The sequence below is a fragment of the Bidens hawaiensis genome, unplaced genomic scaffold (genome assembly GCF_021521415.1).
Source record: "Bidens hawaiensis isolate Kalapana, Puna unplaced genomic scaffold, B.hawaiensis_p1.1 tig00048860_1, whole genome shotgun sequence".
Taxonomy (NCBI): domain Eukaryota; kingdom Viridiplantae; phylum Streptophyta; class Magnoliopsida; order Asterales; family Asteraceae; genus Bidens; species Bidens hawaiensis.
In genome coordinates, this window is record NW_027498726.1 from 31,800 (window position 1) to 52,437 (window position 20,638).

A 20,638-nucleotide genomic window follows, 5' to 3' on the forward strand; every position below is an offset into this window, starting at 1 on the left:
CCTGTGACAACTCGTTATTTACTTACACCCATGGTCACAAACAAGCATATATGCTTTTGTACATTGACGATATCGTTATTACAGCATCTGATACCGACTTGTTGCAGAGCATTATCAACATTCTTTCCAGAGAATTCGCAATGACTGATCTTGTTAGTCTACATCATTTTCTGGGTATCACTGCAACCCGTGATACGAACGGCCTCTTTTTATCTCAAGCTACGTACACACGCGATATTATTGAACGAGCGGGAATGATACAGTGCAAACCGTGCGCCACTCCGGTTGACACGACGGCTAAATTAAGTACTACTGATGGTGAACTTCTACCTGATGGTTCTCTTTATTGTGCATTAGCGGGGGCACTACAATATTTAACGTTTACTCGCTCGGACATTACATACGCCGTGCAGCAGGTTTGTTTATTTATGCACGCCCCACGAGACACCCATTTTGGCTTCATGAAACGCATTATACGGTACCTAAGTTGTACCATTGATCATGGTCTATGCATCGTTCCGTCTCAAACAACTACTTTAACTGCTTATTCTGATGCCGATTGGGGAGGGTGTCCTGACTCCCGTCGTTCCACATCGGGCTACTGCGTTTTTCTAGGCGATAATATGTTATCTTGGTCCTCGAAACGTCAAGCCACCATTTCCCGTTCTAGCGCGGAAGCGGAGTATCGTGGGGTGGCTAATACGGTAGCAGAAACAACTTGGTTAGGTAACCTTCTGTTGGAGCTTGGTGTTCCACTTAGTCGGGCCACCATAGTTTATTGTGACAATGTATCCGCAGTCTACCTATCTCAAAATCCTATTCAACATCAACGTACAAAGCATGTCGAGATCGATATTCATTTCGTTCGGGAGAAGGTTTGTCTTGGTCATGTTCGAGTTTTACATGTTCCGTCCTCCTCTCAATATACAGATATTTTTACCAAGGGATTGCCACGTCAACTATTTCAAGATTTTCGGGCTAGTTTAAACGTTCACTCTACACACGTTCAAACTACGGGGGAATATTAGCGGATATATACTCACATATTAATATATATTCAAGATTTAGTTAAATATGTATTTGATTTAGTTTCATAATTAGAGTTGGTATAGAGTTATGTTTCTTCCCCTATATAATGGGTTTATTGGATCAACAATAGGGGAGGATGTTTGGATACCATAAACACTTTCACATTCTACTAATAAAAAAAATGCACAACTTAATAACAAAACATATACAAAGTTTAAAAACTAAATTAACATTTATTTTTAAAAATTAAAACTCATTATTATAATTTAATAATTTATATGTCATAAATCAACTTGGGCTACATAGATTTTAAGATTTAATTAAAACGTTTAAAAAAATTATTGGGGGTCGTTGACCCAGCCAAAATACATTTTACATATAAAATAAAAACAGGAAGAAGAAGAAAAAAAACCTCTGAACTTCATCTTATCTGTGTGCCGCTGCCGCCGCTGCTCCGATTCCTCACCTGTCAAACCATTTCACAAATTTGCATATATCAGTTTTAAAGGGTTGTGCTGAGGTCACATGTATCTAAACTCGCTCTAGTTTATGCCTCCAACACGAATAAATATGTGTGCTAGGTTTGGATTACCGGTGGCAAATGGGTTAGGTTGGATCGAATGAGTCATGGGTTGAAATGAGTCATGGGTCAAAACGAATATGAGTCAAAATGAGTTTGGGTCAAAACGAGTCAATTAAAAAAAAAGGTTGTTTTGGTTTGGGTCAAAATAGGTTAGGGTCAAACCGGATTTTGAGTTTTTTTTTTTTGAACGAGAATAACGGCGGAAACATTTTAGTTTTTTTAGATTTTTCGTTTTTTACTTATATTTTAAGTTATGATTATTTTAATTATTTTTTTTTTGAGGGGTTTTCTATTAAGATCAAAAACCCTCAAAAAAATAATAAAAAATTTATAACTCAAAATATAAATTATAAACAAAAAAAGTAAAAACACTAAAATGTTTCATACGTTGTCCTCGTTCCATAAAAAAAATAAAATAAAAAAAAATCTAGGATCGAACCGAAACCGAAAAAATCGACGAAAATGAAACAAAGAAACAAAAAGCCAAAACCGGACCACATCAATCGAAATCGAAAAAATCAATCAAAACGAAACTAAAAGAATTCAAACCGAATAAAAACAAAACTGAAAAAACGAACAAACACGAGTCCGGAATCGACCAGAAAGAAACAAAAGAAACCAAAACCCAACACGTCACGGGTGAAAACTCGTGTTGACTTGAAACCTGAACCGAACCCGTTCCGATCTAAACCCGTTTCGTACCGAAACCTGTCTTGTACGAAAACCCGTTCCGATCCGAAACCTGTCACATTTCTTTAGGACACTAACCCACATCAACCCATTTCTTTGAATTTGTCGACCCATTTTGACCCGAATATAAAAGGATGGAATTTCAAATGACTCATTTTAACCCATTTATTTAAAACCTTTTATCCAAACCAACTCATTTAACTTTTAAAACAACTCAAATTGACTCATTTCAAAGGGTTTGGGTCAAGATTGCCACCCCTAGACTTTGGATACATCAATTTTACCCTTGCCCGAAATCGCCTTTAAAACATTTCTAAAACACTACTATTATTTATGGGAATGCATGGGAGAAAGGTCGAAGGAGCTTACCGGGTGAAGACTGAGATGATATGTATGTGACACCATAATATGAAAACTTTGCATTAAAATCCTGAAAATATAAATTATGTATATAGGTTAAGACCAATTATTATTGATATAAGAATAAGATAAACAAAAAGAGGCATCAACGATTCACTCTTAGGGGTGTTTGGGATTTGCTTATTTTCAATGGTTTTTTACTTATTAACTTATTGAAAAGTTTTAAGGAGTTTCATAAGGAATCCCAAACACCTGCTTAATTAAGTTGAAGGGCGTACATTATTGAGAACTCTTAAGGACTTTTAAATAGATAAAGCAATAAAAAGGGCTACCTTAAGACTCGGTAAGCACCTAACAACTAGCAACTAAGCCTATTCCAATCGACTTTTATTCAAACTAAATCAATTTCATTAGATAACATGGAAAACGACACACACATAAACCACGCACTACACGAGTGAATCACATGACGGTTTGCAAGTTCAGATCATATTTTATCTCCATTTCATGATTTAAATCCCATAACTCCGAGAAGGCGACGAGTAGAAAAACTTTTCTCGAACACCACTGGGTTGTCTTGTGCAACCATTTTAGACTTACAAGATTTCTTCCTTGTGGCAAAGTTACAAGTTCACACGTGTTGTTTCATGCTATAGCCTCAACTCTTCAACCATAGCATCTCGCACTCTTTATTTGTTGCATCTACCTTCCTTGTGTTGTTTCTTTTTGATAGACTTAACTCGTCAACCATAGCATCTCGCCACTCTTTATTTGTTGCAGCATCTTTGTTGCATCTACCTTCCTTGCATTAACATTAAACATCCTGCAAATCTTTAAGTTTGGGGGTGGTGATGGAGTAGTAGAGTTGGAGGCTTACAATTGGCACATGTGAGAGGGAGTATTAGGTGATGGTTGTTGGTGTGATGGTAATGGAGAGTCAAAGGAGGAGTTGTTGGTTTGTGTCGATGTAGTCGTGGTGGTGTTTGGTGATGTCGAGTTTAATTGGAAATGGGTCAATATAGCTAATGTTAGGAATCAAGTGGCACAACGAAACCAACACACAATCTCACAAATGAATTAACATGTGGAAACAAAATCGAAAACAAATAAGCAATAAACAGGACACGAGATTTTACGTGGTTTAGTCAAGGCGACCTACATACAGCAGCTGCAACTAGGGTATTCTTTATCAAACACGGTACAAAAATTACAATTCATGATATAGGTATTTATATATTTCAATTAGGTGTAATGGCTTAGGGGCCACGTAAACAAAAACGGGCCTTCCACCTCGAGTAAACGAGTTGTTCCCATTTCTCTTCTAATACTAACCAAAGTAACCCGTCCCAAAGGCCTTCACTATACCTAACAATCTCCCACCTAAAGGCCTTGCGATAAACCTCAGCCCGCCATCCAAGTACTAACAAAACACCCAGTCATCTGTAATATCAGTGTTCTTTAATAACAAGTCTTCTAAGCTTCCAGTTCCCATAAACAAGCTAAGACTTCAGCAATAAACATTGTCATATCCCCCTACTTGCAGTAGCCCCCCATCATTAAGTACTAAAAGGGCCAATTGAAGCTCCATCGAGCTCCAACTCATCAGCTAAACCTGGCACATACTCTATCTCAACAGATACGCACAATCCACTGGTTTCATAGATAACCCAAGAACCATTAACACTCTCCTTATTCAACAAGAGTACCACAAGAGAAATTTCATCAATCTATATAACGGTATTCAAAACCCAATATTCTTTTGTAATTGTTCCCGAAACACAACCCTCACTCCAAGTGTCACTGAACCCTTGACATGTTTTAGACCTTCATCCCCACTCAGCTTGAATCACTTTGGCACCACACCGTTGTAAATTGTTGCCCCTTTCGGTTCACCAAACCTAACTTTGGTTTGAGAGACAACCATATTCCCTCAGAAGGTATTTCCACTATATAGAACGAACCACACATGTTTTCACGAGCAATAACCAAACTATTTAGTTACATTTCATTTACCTCCACCGAACTTTACTTCCAAGCCTAGTTTATCTAGTTGATCGATAGAGATAAGTTTTCTCTTCAACAACAAAATAATGTTCAAGTTCCACCTAATTCCCAATAAAGTTAACAACTTGATGTCACTAAACATCAAGAATGTCACTATTAGAAATCCATACATTCCCAAGTTAACAACCTTTAGTTCCACTTCGTGGAGAATCCATGAACCAAGAGTCCATTATGCTTTCAACACTACAAATATATGTCTCGTTATCACTGACTTCTACATTAACCTGTCCAATAGGGTTCGCCTCAGCAACCTTTACTAGTTTTCTATTTTGGTACTAACTCTTAATGTGTCCAATTTCATCACAACCCAAACATTTCACATTCTTTCGAGCTATAGACGAGCACTCCCTTGACTCCCACTATTCTTGTTATGTCCTCTCTCTTTGCCAACATGCGACATATCAAAAGATGATCCACCACCTACACTTTTCCAGTGAGTATCCTCACCCGATACAATATCTCGGAATCCTTCAAATGTATACTAACAGCCCCAACATAAACAATAATAACAATACCCGTTTCGGGCCAACTATTAGCCAGTGAAAACTATTGGATGCTCTTAAAACAAAAGGTTACTTGCGATTTGACAATGATTATTCTTTTTCTTTTTTCATAGATAGTGAGTGATTATGTTGTTCATGTGGCTATTTATGTGGACGACATTCTTTTGTAATTATGAAAAGAAAATGTATGCTTTAAAGGCTCCCTTTCATTATACATTCAGATGAAGGATATTCGCTCTCTCAACTATTTCTTTAGGGGTTGAAATTCTGAATACTGATTCTAGTTTGACGTAAGTTTGCTAATGACCTTGTGTCTGAATTTAATGTTGCAGCCATTTCTCATGTCAATTCGCCTTCGCCACTCTTGATGAACCTTTGGATTACCGAAGGCTGGGAAGCCGAATTACTTAACTCATACTAGAGATGATTTGGCATTTTATGTTCAATTTGTTAGTATGTTTATAAATGATACACATGCTCATCACAGGCATCTGCGCTCTTCGCTATTCCATAGTACTTGTTCACAAGGTTTATTTTTCAATAATAACCCTTATTTCATTCTTGCAGCTTATTATGATTCTGATTGGGCTTCTTGTCCCAACACACGATGGTATGTTAGTGGATACTTTATTTCCTTTAGGAGAAGTCTCATTTCTTGGAAAGCCAAGAAAAACATGCTACGGTTTCATTTAGCTAGTTGAAGCTGAGTATTGTTCCTTTCCTCATTTGACACATGAATTAGCTTGGTTAACTCGTTTGTTTTTTGAGTTTCAAGTTCATGGTCTTGCTTGTGTACATTCAAATATGGTGATCAAGCTGCTATTCATATTACTTAAAATCCCTTTTTTCATGAATACTTAAGCATACTGAATTGGATGGTCATTTTGTTCGCTGAAAATTTATGTTGGTTTGATCTTGGTATTTTTTATTTTTTTTTTCTTTCTATCTCATGCTCGTAACTCTGATCAGCTTGCGGATACGGTTGCAAAGAGTCTGGTTAGTTAATCATCCGCAAACAAACTCGTTTTCCAAGTTGGGGTTACAGACACCTTCAACTTGAGGGGATGTCATCTGAAACTTTATCTGATACAAAAGTTTATTTCGTGCGAAAGTTTTTACTTTCGTTAGTCTTTCATTAGTTTGCTTGTTTTGTATATAAACTCATTTGCAAGCTTATTTGAAGTTAACGCATCAACATATCAGTAAATTTCCCTCAATTTGTCTATCTATGATTACGGGAACATGTGTTTAATTGTTTACATATAAAGAGTTGCGTTGCTAGTAGTTAGTGATTAAATTATAAGAGCTTAGATTGTACCTCATCTAACATTATGCTGTGTCGCCCAAACAATGGCTCATGGCCCCGGTATTTGCCAAAATAATGGTGCATCTTCTGCAAGAAATGAATTCCCCGAGCAACTCCAAATGCTATTTGCACTTTCTTAACCAATGGAAGTCGTGCTATAGCTCCTAAAACCAATAAAATTAACTTTTTAGTCAATTTTATATGAACATTATATATATATATATATATATATATATATATATATAATGACAGGGATAGGCTAAACGTACCCACTGCTCTACTTGTCATACCTCCTCACCTGAACTTTCATTCCCTTTAAGATTTGTTTTTGACATATTACTTCCCTCCAACATTTTATTATATTTTATTTTTTTATTTCCCGAACTTTCAAATTCTTTAAGAATTTTATTTGACATTCTCATATAACACTTTTTTTTCTGTATTTTATGGCCTCCCTTCAAAATATTAAATTAAAAACTATATATTATTTTAATTTTTCTAATTTTTTGTTGTCTATTTCCTTGATAATAATAATAATAATCTTTATTATTATATTTATCGATGCATTGTTATATTTATAGAACAATATATATATGACTGATTTATTTTGAGAACCACTTTGAGTTTTAAGAACTCGAAAGAACGCAACGTAACAATTTTTTTTTTGAATTTTTTTTACACATGTGTAACATGTAAGCGTAAGTAACGTAAAAAAAATTACAGTATTTTTTTACACACCGAATCGACTTTTTACATCCGTGTAATTAACATTTAAACTTGTGTAATTATCAAAAATCTTTATTCTTTTTCCCGATTCATTTTTTAATTAAATTTAATCTCAGTCACATATTCCATACTTATTTAATTAAATATGTGCTCTATATTGAGTTCTTAAGTTCTTACAACTTATGAAGTTCTCAAAATATCATCTCATATATATATATATATATATATATATACTATTAAAATTTAAAAAATATATTATAAATATTTACAATATTAATAAAAAAATAAATTAATAATAATAACTTAATAGTTTTTAATTTGATATGTGATTTGGAGACTATTAAGTGAAAACCAATGTTGTAGGGACTAATATGTATGTAAATAATGTTAAGAACTAAAAATAGTTAATATAATAAGTTCAGATGGTGTATATTCAGTTAAAATTATATAGAAGAGAGTACATTTAGCAACACCCTTAACGACAGCTGTGGTTGTTTCAATTTAAAAAAAATATAAGTTATTTGTGATGCTTACCACTACGAAGGAGATCCTCCAGGTTTTCTTTACGCAAAAATTCATACACTAAGAGGAGTTGTTCATCATTAATGCAATATCCTATAAATTTAACAAGGTTCGGATGACTACATTCTTTGAATATTTCCTGATCAAACTGCATTTAAAATTGTGATCAAGCTTAGTTCATGAGTGCATCTTGCTCTTGCTCCAACTATTAATATATGGAACGAACCATATCCTTCCACACTGATTCAAGCTTAAACAGAACACCAAAATAATAGATACTTTGCTTGGCGTTGGCAAGACTTACATGACTGTGCTTTCTGTAGTAGTGAAATACTTTAACAGTAACCGGCAAACCAGAACGTTTGTTACAAGGGGAATAAGTCTGCTTATCCACCCAACCTTTGTAAACCTCGGTGCCAACCCCCATCCACAAGCATGTGCCTTTAAAGTTCCTTGTGGCATGCTTTAATTCATCATACGTGAACTCTTTCCCAGGATTTGTTGATGAACTTGTGCTGCTTTGGTCTTCGATAATGCACAAAAAAAAGGAAAGAAATTAGCATCCCGTTGATAGTATGGATGAGATCGATATCATACCAATATCCGTACCCGCAAGTACCTTTACCGAAAATCAGTAAAACTGGATACCGAGTAGCATACCGAATTTTATACCAAAAAAGGAAATTAAGTAAATATAATTGTTATATTATGCCACTCGATCTTTAAATCATTATACAGAAATGAACAAAAATATAATATATAATGTTATAAATTCTTTAATTTATAAATTTTGTATAATATGCATGCTATAATTATATTTTTATCTTTTTATATACCAAAATCTGTAAAAGTAAAATAAATAAAAAATAATAAAATATTAGAAAATATTAAAGTAGCTTGGCTCGAGCTAAGCTCTTAAAGGAGCTGAGCTCAAGCTCGATAAAGTAAATTACAGGCTCGAGCTAATTGTTTAAGTTTGAGCTCAAGCTTGAGCACGTCCTGGCACAACTCAACTTGACTCGATTACAACCCTAAGCGAGATACCCCTACCGGTACCCGTAAGTACTGGATATCAATGTTGGATCAATTCTTGTTTGGCCCAAGAATAGGGCCCAACCCAAGAGTTAAAAAGGTTATTTAATGGGTTGCTTAATGACCAAGTTAGTGTTATTAGGTTTTCTTGTTAACTAAGTTAGATTTAAGATTATAAATAGGGGCAACCGAGTTAGGCATTGTCAAGAAGTAGAGTCAAACCGAGTTAAGGTTAATTTGAGAATTATAATAAGCTTTTTGAGTTAGATTTTCTGATTAATATAAACGAGAGCTAGTCGTTTAGTTTGTGCTTGATTATCTATCGGGACTTGAGCCGAAACCCTAAACTCTTGGTACCGATACTCGTACGCGGGTACGGGTACATGTTATGGTCTTGCATCTATGTTTGAAGAGCCAAGTAAGCAAAAAAGACTTGATTTGAAAAAGGTCTATGGATATCGAACAAGTCTAGATATTCAATTATGTAACTGGTTCAGTGCTAGCTAAGATTTTATGACTACAAATATGCAAATATTACACTCAAAAGAAGGTGAAGTGATACCTGAGTTTTGTATTGTTACTGCTGCAAGAGACTTCTTAGTCTTCCAAGTGAAACCCATTATGCCTGATGGCTTGGTAGGATTATCAGATTTCAGCTGTAGTTCCAATATGGCCTTAAGTGAGGTCACTACCTCGGTCATGGTAGGGCGTTCTTTTGGAATACCGTGCACGCAACGATCTGCAATTTGAGCGAAACGCTTTAAACCTTTGGGAAAAATTGTTCCCTTGATACTAGAGTCAACTATTTGATCTAATTTTCTCTCTTTCACACATTTTTTAGCCCATCTTACCAAACTACATTGTTCATCCCCACGGTGCTCGTCTACTGCAAGCCTTCCGGATAGCAATTCAAATAAAACAACCCCAAATGCGTACACGTCTGTTTTCCTTGATAACTTTTTAGTATAAAAGTACTCTGGATCAAGATACCCGAAAGTGCCTTTAACACTAGCATCAACCCACGATGACGACTGACTAGTTGGGCCTATTTTTGACAACCCAAAATCCGAAATTTTAGCTTCCAAGTTTTTATCCAAGAGGATGTTCGAACTCTTCACATCACGGTGTATAATTCCTTGGTCAGTGGCGACACCGGTATGCAGGTAATCCAAACCACGTCCAGCACCTATTGCAATCTTCATTCTTTGAACCCAATCTAAAATAGTTTTTGATTTGTGGAGATGATGGTAGAGGGTTCCGTTGGGCATATATTCATAAACAAGGATCATCTCCTTGTTTTCATCACAATAACCAACCAGAGACACCAAGTGACAGTGACGCAGCTCAGAAAGCGTCTCGATTTCTGCTTTGAACTCAGGTTCTCCCTGAGTGGACATAGAACTCAGTCGTTTGATTGCCACAACATGACCACCTTCTTCGGTAGACAACTGACCTTTGTAAACTTTTCCGAATCCTCCTTGTCCAATGAACAGATCATCATCAAAGTCTTTGGTTGCACATCGAATCTCTTCTAGAGAAAAACGTTGACCGGTTCCAGAGGACATGATATTGGTTGGCACTAAAACTTCTGAGAAGAACGTTGCAGATCAAGAGGAGCATAAAACAACTAGTCAAAGTCAACTAATATGGTCGGTCAGCTGGCGGGTATTGTTAAGCTATCAAGCAATTGCAAGGCAACTGTCAAGAAAAGCCCAAAGAATAATAATAAAAAAAGCAGACGTGTGAGAGCGCTTAAACCAGAACCGCATCAGTTCAGTATGCACCCATTGAACCATTTCGGGTTCAACCAGCTAAACCATTTAACCAAGTTGGTTAATGAGCGACCCGGAAACAGTTGTTGTCGAAAATAAATGAATCAAAACAAAATTAGTTCTTGGTGGGTGTGAATGATAAAAAAGAAAGAGAGATGTGCATTGAATGCGATTTCTGCAAATTGGTCAACATTGGTGGATTTTCTAGCAATAGCTTAAGAAAAATACAAAAAGAAAATATATAGTCAAATACTGTTATCTACATTCTCTAGCTAGGTTATTGACCCGTGAGCGTCACGAGTGAAAAAAGATAAATTTTGTAACACGAATCGGTAATATGAAGGTGGAAAACATAATTTCATACATTCATGTGGAGACGATAAAGAGAATATACAATTGTTAATAACATCGGTAACAAAATAAAACTTTATTAAACATTACTTTCAAACGAAAATAATCTGCATTTTACAATCATTCAATAGATTAAAAATAACAATTTCCCCTTATAAACGTAATTTGTAGTTTTATTTGTCATTTTTCCTTCCTTGTCTAATATAAGCATTTTAACACCGTCTCTACTCTTTACTCGTGATAAAGCAACATATAGTTGACCAGACGTAAACACCAGTGCTCGTAGGTATATGCCAACTCTTGCAAGTGATTGGCCTTGACTTTTGTTAATGGTCATTGCAAAACAAAATAAATAATGATTCAATAATATAATTTAAATATAACATTTATTAAAAATTATACTAACTAGATAGTTTAAAGTCGGGTCAACAACAAATGAGTCATAAACCCAGAAATCCGTACGTGGTTTTTGATGGACGGATATAAAGTTCCATCGATTTTGTTCCATTGGTATAAATACCAAATAGTCATCAAATTGAGAGCCTGATTCCTTGATTAATAGATCCCAACCAGATATGAATATATAATTACCTGCAACTAATTGAACTTCAAGAACCCATTCATCCCATAGACGTTCAATAAGGACACGATAAACATCAAATGTATGTGGAAATATTTGGACACATGCGTGATTGGGTAAGGCCTATTAGTTAAAAGAAATCATACAAGAATTAATTGGTTATTGGAAAAAAATTAGTGTTGTAAATATGTTTAAAAAAATATATATATCATCAAAGATATTTTGATTAACATTAATTCTAAAGAAGAATCATAACATACATAAAACCCAGGATAATCCATCTACAAAAAATTTAAAATGGTACATGTTAAATGAATAACAGTACAAAGGAGACCATCATTGTGAATACACACATAATTACCAAATGTGTATTAATTAAAATACAATTTAAAATGTTACATCGTAATTTTTTTTGGAAAATAGTGGAAAAACGGAATCTCATTCTCAATACCTTTAGGATTGAATAACAATCATTTAGCTATTTAACATAGTGGTTAACAAAAAATTAGTAATAACAAAAATAGAAATTGTACCTTGTTACAAATCAAGAGTAAATTATAAAAACCATGAAGGTATAATAATAATTTATAGACTTCAACATATCATTGCTTTAATGTGATGTAAAGTATAAAAGGAGAATATCAGTAATCATGCCACAATACAAGTCCGAAATATAATCACGAGTGAATATTATTTGGGCTAATTTATAGGATTAATTGTTTGTTTGTACAAGTGCATAAAATACAGAGTACTATAAGTCTGAATTCAAAGGAATTGATATACAAGTTTTTCTTTTATACTATAAACTAAAATTTTGTATTATAGACTCAAAATTTGTGGTCTATAATTTTTAAACATTAACGCTAACAGATTAAAAATGGTATATGTATTAAAGGAATCCACAAAAAAATCGGTAGTTACAAATATAGAAACATACATGTTTTCAAAAACACACGTCAAGGAGATAATTAGTAAAATTGTATAGTAAAAAATAAACATACATTACACAATAATTAAAATATTTTACTTTGTAAGCATAAGTGTTGTCAGGGTTGACAAAAACATAAAAAAATTGGAACTAATAAACTGTGATATAGTCAACTTAATGTAACTAACACATAAAGTTGAATAGTACGAATACAAATAATTAAATACATAAAAGGTACAAAATATAATGATTCGTTAAAATATGTATTGCAACTTTTTATTAAACCATTTGATTTTTCAGTTACACTTAAACACCATTTGAGTTAAAACAAAAAGTAAATACAAAATCACATAAACTTAAATACAATAAACACACATAATAAAATTGTAATTTGAACATCAAAGCTTAATATCCAAATATTAAAAGTAGAACCAAAGGTAAACATGATGTAGCATAGTCATTACATTAACATTTAAATGGATAACCAAAATGAAAAACATACAAAAGTTAAACGCTTCAAACTGCAAAAAAACACTTGATATAGGATTCTAACCGGAAATGTTATGATGGATCATTGAATTTCATAAAGTATCAACGAACGCGTGTTTCGGTTGTACTAGAAAACACAACGCCTGCCAATTGAAATACGATTAGCAATCTTAAACTGTTCCCAATCATGAACCCGGAAGCGGTCTTTAAGGCCATTTTTTCGATGCGTATCTCAAAACATCTGATCCAGAGGGATTTATTAGAATCATCTCCGTTTCAACATCCCATCCGTTCTCACGTGCAAATTCAACGCGCAAACGCTAACAATACAAATTTGGAATGTGTTAAAAACATTTCATATTAATAGAATATAAGGTGGAAAAAACATGTATAATAACTAAATGTTAAGCAAGCCAATATAACTTACCAATCTCTTGCTAACTACAACATCTACAAAGTTGTTTGCTTAATAATTAAATTCCTCATCAGAAATGTCTTCAACCATCTCATCAATAACTTTCAACTCCTCATCGGCTACTGAAAGTTAAATGAAATAAAGAATTACAAACACACGTTTCAAAAATGGTTTTAAAAATTTTAAAACAACAAAGGTTAGAGTATCAAACCGTCGATAAGGTCTTCAAATTGAATTTCTTGATCACTATCATCTTCAAAAGGAAATGGGAAAATGTCAATTTCTGGATTCACATGAGGACCATAATACACAATAAAAGGATTAAAGTCAATGTGTTCAATGCCATAAACGTCAAACACATACATTCTGTAGGTCGTATTACGAATATGTTGGAAAACAACATGGTCATCGACCGTTAGATTGACATAAAATGCAACTTCCTCCCACACACCACAAAGTGCAAAAGTAGAATAACCGGTGTTCACCATACGAATCGGTAAATCCCATGACGGACCACCAGCGAGATAAATATGAAGAGTTTTGACATCAGCCGCATTTCCAAAGTAGCAAGTAACCCGATTGTCTCTCAACGGCTAATACATGTTGAAAATCATAATAAAAAAAAGTTTAATATATCAAAGTAGCACATACGAAATTGAAAACATATTAACAACTATGAAGCTAATAAGTCAAAACTAAAAACACATACAAGGTACGTTAGAGTCGGGTATTTAACCGATGCTTCCAAATGCTTTTCGTAATAATTAGGCTGATTCGGAAGATATACAAATTTACATTCATGTAAATTATCCGGAACAAACACAAAAACATCACCTACCATCAAATTATGTCGCTGAACAAATTGAGTCCATCCCAGAGTTAAAACATATTGATCCTCGATATACTCAATACGTATGAGATGACCGCTATCATTTGAACGATAAAGCAAAAAAAAAAAAAAACAGGTCCTCTGGTTCACCTTCAAATAAATGTTCACAAATTGTAGGTAAAAGAACCTGAATTTCAAATAACAAAAACATGTAAATGGAATAGTCCTGTAAAAAAATTAAAGTATTCAATAAAATGTATTTATATGATTTCAAGGTTATACCATATGTGTTATAGAAGGATCATAACATTTAATCATGGCAGGGATGTCCATTATCACTATTTGGTCATGAAATAATTATGAATAAGTATAATAACGTTGAATAACAGAATTTACCAAAATATAAGGAAGCATACAGTTACAACAAACTTATATTCACGGTTTAGATTCCCTAAGAAACTACTAGTAGCCTTTATTGATGTCAATGGTTAATGAAATATCATAAATAGTTTATAATCTCCAAAATGGTATGTATTTACTCAAACTAATAACAATAATAGTCACCAGTAGTTTCAAACACATTCGTGTTGGTGAAGTTGAGTTTAAAACCTATCAAATATGTTGGTTTAAATTTGAACAGATTTATAGATAATTGAGTGATCATTTATGAAACTTTTGGTGACATACAAAAATGCAAGTGCCGGCGATGCAAATTATTTTAACATCAGAACAGTAGAATCATGAAGATCTAACAGGCAAAAATTTGTGCGGTCGATAGGAGGAAGATGAAGGGGTTGGTTAACTTCTGATGAATGATGATGATACAAAAGGTATGTATGTGTTCAGTATGTTAATAGTATTATTTTAATATTATTGTGGATTCTTTTTACTAAAAGATTTGATAACGACATTAAATATTGTATTTATATATTTATCTTAAAAATTTAAATTGATATCTTTAAATAAAGTCTAGATCTGAAATTGATATCTTTGAATATGGATCAACTATATAGGTAATCAACTATATAGTTATGCATAGTGTATAATGTAACTAATTGGTTCAAATTGAAAATGTGATTAGTTAATTATGTTTTTATGTAGTTAATTAAGCTATTTTTAATTATTGTATTTTGAAATGTAAAATTAAACCTCCATCGGTGTGTTTGATAATCAATATTGAAGTCAATCCTTGATACCAACTAAAAAAAACTAAATGTGACATAACGTAATTATGTATTTTTTTATTAATAATAGGTTTACTAAATTTATAAATACTAAATGTGATCAGTTTAGTATGTGTGTTTTTTATTAAAAATAGTTACACTAAACTTCAAATATTTTAAATACATTAGTGACAACAACTATATATATCACACCATAAAAAAGTTATATATACAAATTAGTTATACATGGTATACTGTAAGTAATTGGTTGAATTTGAAAATGTGATAAGTTAATAATTACTTTATGTGGTTAATTAACCTATATCATAATACTTGTATTTTGATATGTAAAATTAAGCCTACATCAGTGTGTTTGATAATCAATATTGATGTCTATCCTTGATACAAACTAAAAACAAACTAAATGTGATATAAAGTAATTATGTATGTTTTTTATTAATAATACGTTTACTAAATTTTGAATTACTAAATGTTATAAGTTAAGTATGTTTTTTATTAATAATACGTTTACTAAATTTTAATAATAGCTATACTAAACTTCAAAAATATTAAATACATTAGTGGAAACAAGTTTTTATTAAGTTAATAAGTAAGGTTTAGAGGTCAATCAACAAAGCATTGTTATGTGAAAAGGTAATAAACGTATCTCTAATTGATAAATAAGTGATAGAACTAATAGTCAAAAGAATTAAAAAAATATATAATTCAACAATGGTTTGAGGTACATCGTTGATGTACATTATCATAGAAATAAGTCAAAAAAATAAAAAAGAAATTATAATTCAACAACTAATATCATTCACATCACATGTTACCATTACCAATGTAAAAAGTATATAAATTGAAATGATTAACATTCTCATACAAATCTTAAATGAACATATAGTTGATACCCAAATCAATAACAAAAACTATAGTCAACTATGTACATATAACATAAACAAATGACATGCATGATAAACATTAAAAACCAAGGACATAACATTATATTAAAATCTTAAACACAAAATAAAGAGTACCAAACCAAAGTCACCAATCAAAACCAATGACCAATAAAAACCAAAAATGTCAACACAAAATACCAATTACCAAAATTAAAGTCATTAAAAGTGAAACATAAATAAAATTAAAGAGAATTGCAAAATAGTTTTGAGAAATCCACGGATCACTAAATGTTGGGCATGACAAGGGTAACCACTTCATCACAATTTCTTCACCACTCTTTGATTTGGTTGAAGGCATACCCGTATTGACCTCAACATCATAAGCTTCATCCAACTTTCGTTTGAGCTTTGACAGGAGAACAATCAACATTTTCGCCAAATGAGGAAACACTGTCATGAATGGAGTGACATGATCAGACGAAGGAGTATATGAAGCCTACAAATACAGCGAACAAACATGTTTTCAGTTTACGTAGTTTTATGTAATAAAATAATAACATTCATTATATCAGACGAATATAATTTACAGTAAAAAAAAGAAAAAGTCAAACCTATTCGTTGGGTGTGTCAGTAGACTTTAGGCCAGAGTGAACCAACTGTTAAAGATGGTTGTTGGCTTGGCTGACCACCAATATAACCGTGTCAATAACAAAACACAACTAAACAAATACAAATAATGTGTATGTAACGTATAATAGATTGCAACACAAATAAACAAAAATCATACCTGACCAACTGCAAGCTTCGTCTCAAGCTCATAAATAACATCGTCGTCATCAGTTAGCTTCGAGACACCAAACACATCATATGATTTCCTGATGTTGTAATTAGTAACATCAATACCGAAAACAAATTTATTTTCTAAAATAACGTTCATTTCCTCAGGTAATGGTTGCAACACATCAACCTGCATTTATAAGAATTAATCAAAAAGGATTGTATAGAAAAAAGTAATCATTTAAAAGAACAGACTTTAGTATATACAAATATGTAATGTTAGGAAATAATTATAATTCAACAATCTTTATTCTGTAATTAACAATAGTGAGACTCACTGAATGCATTAATGATTATCAAACAGATTGATGCAGACTAAAATTTACCAATTTATATTGTAAACAGCTATATTAATGTGTAAAAGTGATGTGTTTTAAAAGGAAACAAAAAAACACATTCTTATAATACTCAAACATTTAACATGTAATCCATTAATTGATAAGTAATAAATACACAGGCAAAAACATATACTATGAAGTATAAAATTTGTAATTATTGAATTTCAATATGTTACCTCAACATCACCAATAACAACTTCTTCTGCCGTCTTATTGAACAACTGCTTCGCATCACGGTCAAACAACGTTAGAGAAACAACACCGGTCGTATCTTGAACCCGTACTGGAATACGGAACCTGAACAAATCAACATGTTGTCAATACTTAATTGGGAAAACTACATAAAACAAACCATTAAGTATTTACTCAAACATGGTACCATATTAGAAATTAAATTTAAAATTACCTTGGTCCAGCGGTTACCCCTTGAGAATTACAATCTTCAATCTTACATTCATACACCTTAACACCATCAACAAATGAAGAACAAACCTTACGCCCACACCGTTTGCAACCAACATAATACCATTCTTTGTTGCTTAAAATTGCCTTCACGGTACCAAGTATAATTACGCCTTTGGCCTAAGAAACATACAACAAAGAAAGTTAACATGATATCATAATTAATTTGATAAAATCTAGGAAATACTCATAGTTACCTCGATAACTGTACAAAGATCACTTATTGAATAGAACGATGCCTTCTTCAGAAACTCATCTTTCACAGTCAACAACATCGACGAATCGACTGGTTTCATTACTTCCACGTCCACTTGAGCCGAAACTTCCAACAACCTTATGTTTACAAACAGGTAGTCACAAGATGATCCAAAAAGTTAAGGAAATAATGTAGTGATATAAATTGAGTTATGTAGTAGTAAAAAATTATCTTCTCTTGTATTCCACCACCTCATATAAGTAATCATTAATTAGTAACCGTGAGACAGCGTTACCATAAGAGTTGTTGACATAAACATTCTCTGAAAATAAACATTTATATGTATTAGTTTATATTCAACACCATCAAACAATATTAAAACAATACTAGACGCTTTAAGGTTTTTAATAATACCTCCATAGTACTTGACTCTTGCGAACTGGAGAACAATAATAAGATATTCCTCATTCGTGTTTTCGGCAACATATTTGGTAAGCTGCTTAAGATAGTCATCCCATAAAGTGAGATAGATAGTATTACCACTGCATCAAAAAGTATTAAATTAACACAACTACACACATATATATAAAACAAATAAATAAATGTAATAATTATACCCCAAATCTGAAAACTCCATTGTTCTTCGGTTTTGATGTTGAGCTTCCCTTAAAGATGAGTTATTGTTATTAAAAAACTTGGTAACATGTCCGATAACATCTACAAATAAAATATATCAATAATTATACATATCATAAAAGTTATTATGTTTAAAGTTATTCACAAAATGTTTAAGAATCAAAATTATGTGGTACATAAGGTTGTACAAATAACCTATAGTTCCGTTTTGTGGAAAGTTTTTGGCTTTTATGTCATCAAAAGTAACAAATTTTAGCCCATACAAGTGACCTTCAAATTCGTAGGAATTTGAGAGATGAGTCTCAGCTGTGAAACAAAGCTTGTGTGGGCAGTCGATGTATATAAGTAGACATATTTGCACCGAGTGAGGCCTTCCGAACAATCAAATATCTATTCTCGCCAAGCCAAACGTCATGCTTGGGAATGCATGGCTTCCTTACATAGGCTTGAATTCTGTTGCCCTGCCACATTATTATTAAGATTAGTACAAAGTTGTAAGAATAATATAGTAAATTAATGAATGTTTTAACAATACCATTTCGTCTTGCACGATCATTTCAATCGACCAATCTTGCCCGGGCTTTGAATTGTCCTTCAGCCGCCAAAGTTTCAAAATACGCACATTTAGGATACACTCACTGTTAAGAACGTCCAATTGGTTCAACATGGTGATATTTGTTGGCTCCATCTTGCTAGTGGTGAAAAATTTTAAAAAACAAAAAAAATCATGTAGGAACAATAACACTTTTAAACCAAAATATGAATACTAAAATGGACGATATAAAAACAACACAAATTAAAAACCTTTGGCACAAGGCTAATCGTTTTTGCTAAAGAGGGTTTGATGGTGTAAGAATTACCCTATCAAAGTTACGTATTTATACGAAATGAATTATGGGAGACTGAATTATAGAAGGAAGGTATACAGGTAATTGATTAGAAACAAAAATTTAGGAAATTTCAAACATTTTCAAAAAACTTATAGTAAGAGCGAATAGAAGGGAAATCGTAATTAATGGATTTTCAAATTTTGAATTTACTATAATGCAATGTTACAAAATTAGATTAGCATAAATGTAATATTATTTAATCTAAATGTTGACTATATTTAAACATCAATTATAACACCATATAATATGTAATGTAATTCATATAAGGTGTGAAAATAAAAGTTACTAATTTTGTTTTTATTTATTAACATTAACAGAATTTGAATACAATTGAACACTAATTATCAAATCCAATATAATCAATTAGAATATTTAAAATCACCAATTATTTAAATCAGTCAATAGGTCAACATTTATATTTATAGTAAATCTTAAGGATGGTTAATCAAATATTTAATCAATTGAGACGAATTATGGGAGACTGAATTATAGAAGGAAGGTATACAGGTAATTGATTAGAAACAAAAAATTAGGAAATTTCAAAAATTTTCAAAAAACTTATAGTAAGAACGAATAGAAGGGAAATCGTAATTAATGGATTTTCAAATTTTGAATTTATTAAAATGCAATGTTACAAAATTCGATTAGTATAAATGTAATATTATTTAATCAAAATGTTGACTATATTTAAACATCAATTATAACACCATATATTATGTAATGTAATTCATATAAGGTGTGAAAATAAAAGTTACTAATTTTGTTTTTATTTATTAACATTAACAGAATTTGAATACAATTGAACACTAATTATCAAATCCAATATAATCAATTAGAATATTTAAAATCATCAATTATTTAAATCAGTCAATAGGAAAAATCACCAATCTTTATATTATTTGATTTGATTATTTGTTACGTATATTTGTTATAATTAACCATCATTAAGTTTTACTATATTTACTATAATCAATTATTGTATATTATTTGATTTAAATCCAATATAATCAATTAGAATATTTAAAATCACCA

At 32.1% G+C, this 20,638-nt stretch overlaps 1 long non-coding RNA gene and 1 pseudogene across 1 annotated transcript; both read right to left on the reverse strand.

Annotated features, from left to right (window-relative positions):
* Positions 1–2,671: 2,671 nt before the first annotated feature.
* On the reverse strand, positions 2,672–7,934 carry LOC143597689 (uncharacterized). The gene is made up of 3 exons (XR_013146975.1): positions 7,796–7,934; positions 6,548–6,699; positions 2,672–2,732 (listed from the first exon to the last, which is right to left on the reverse strand). It is a non-coding gene; the product is annotated as an uncharacterized LOC143597689 (long non-coding RNA).
* Positions 7,935–9,318: 1,384 nt separating this feature from the next.
* LOC143597690 (putative receptor-like protein kinase At1g30570 pseudogene) lies at positions 9,319–10,380 on the reverse strand (annotated as a pseudogene).
* Positions 10,381–20,638: the final 10,258 nt, after the last annotated feature.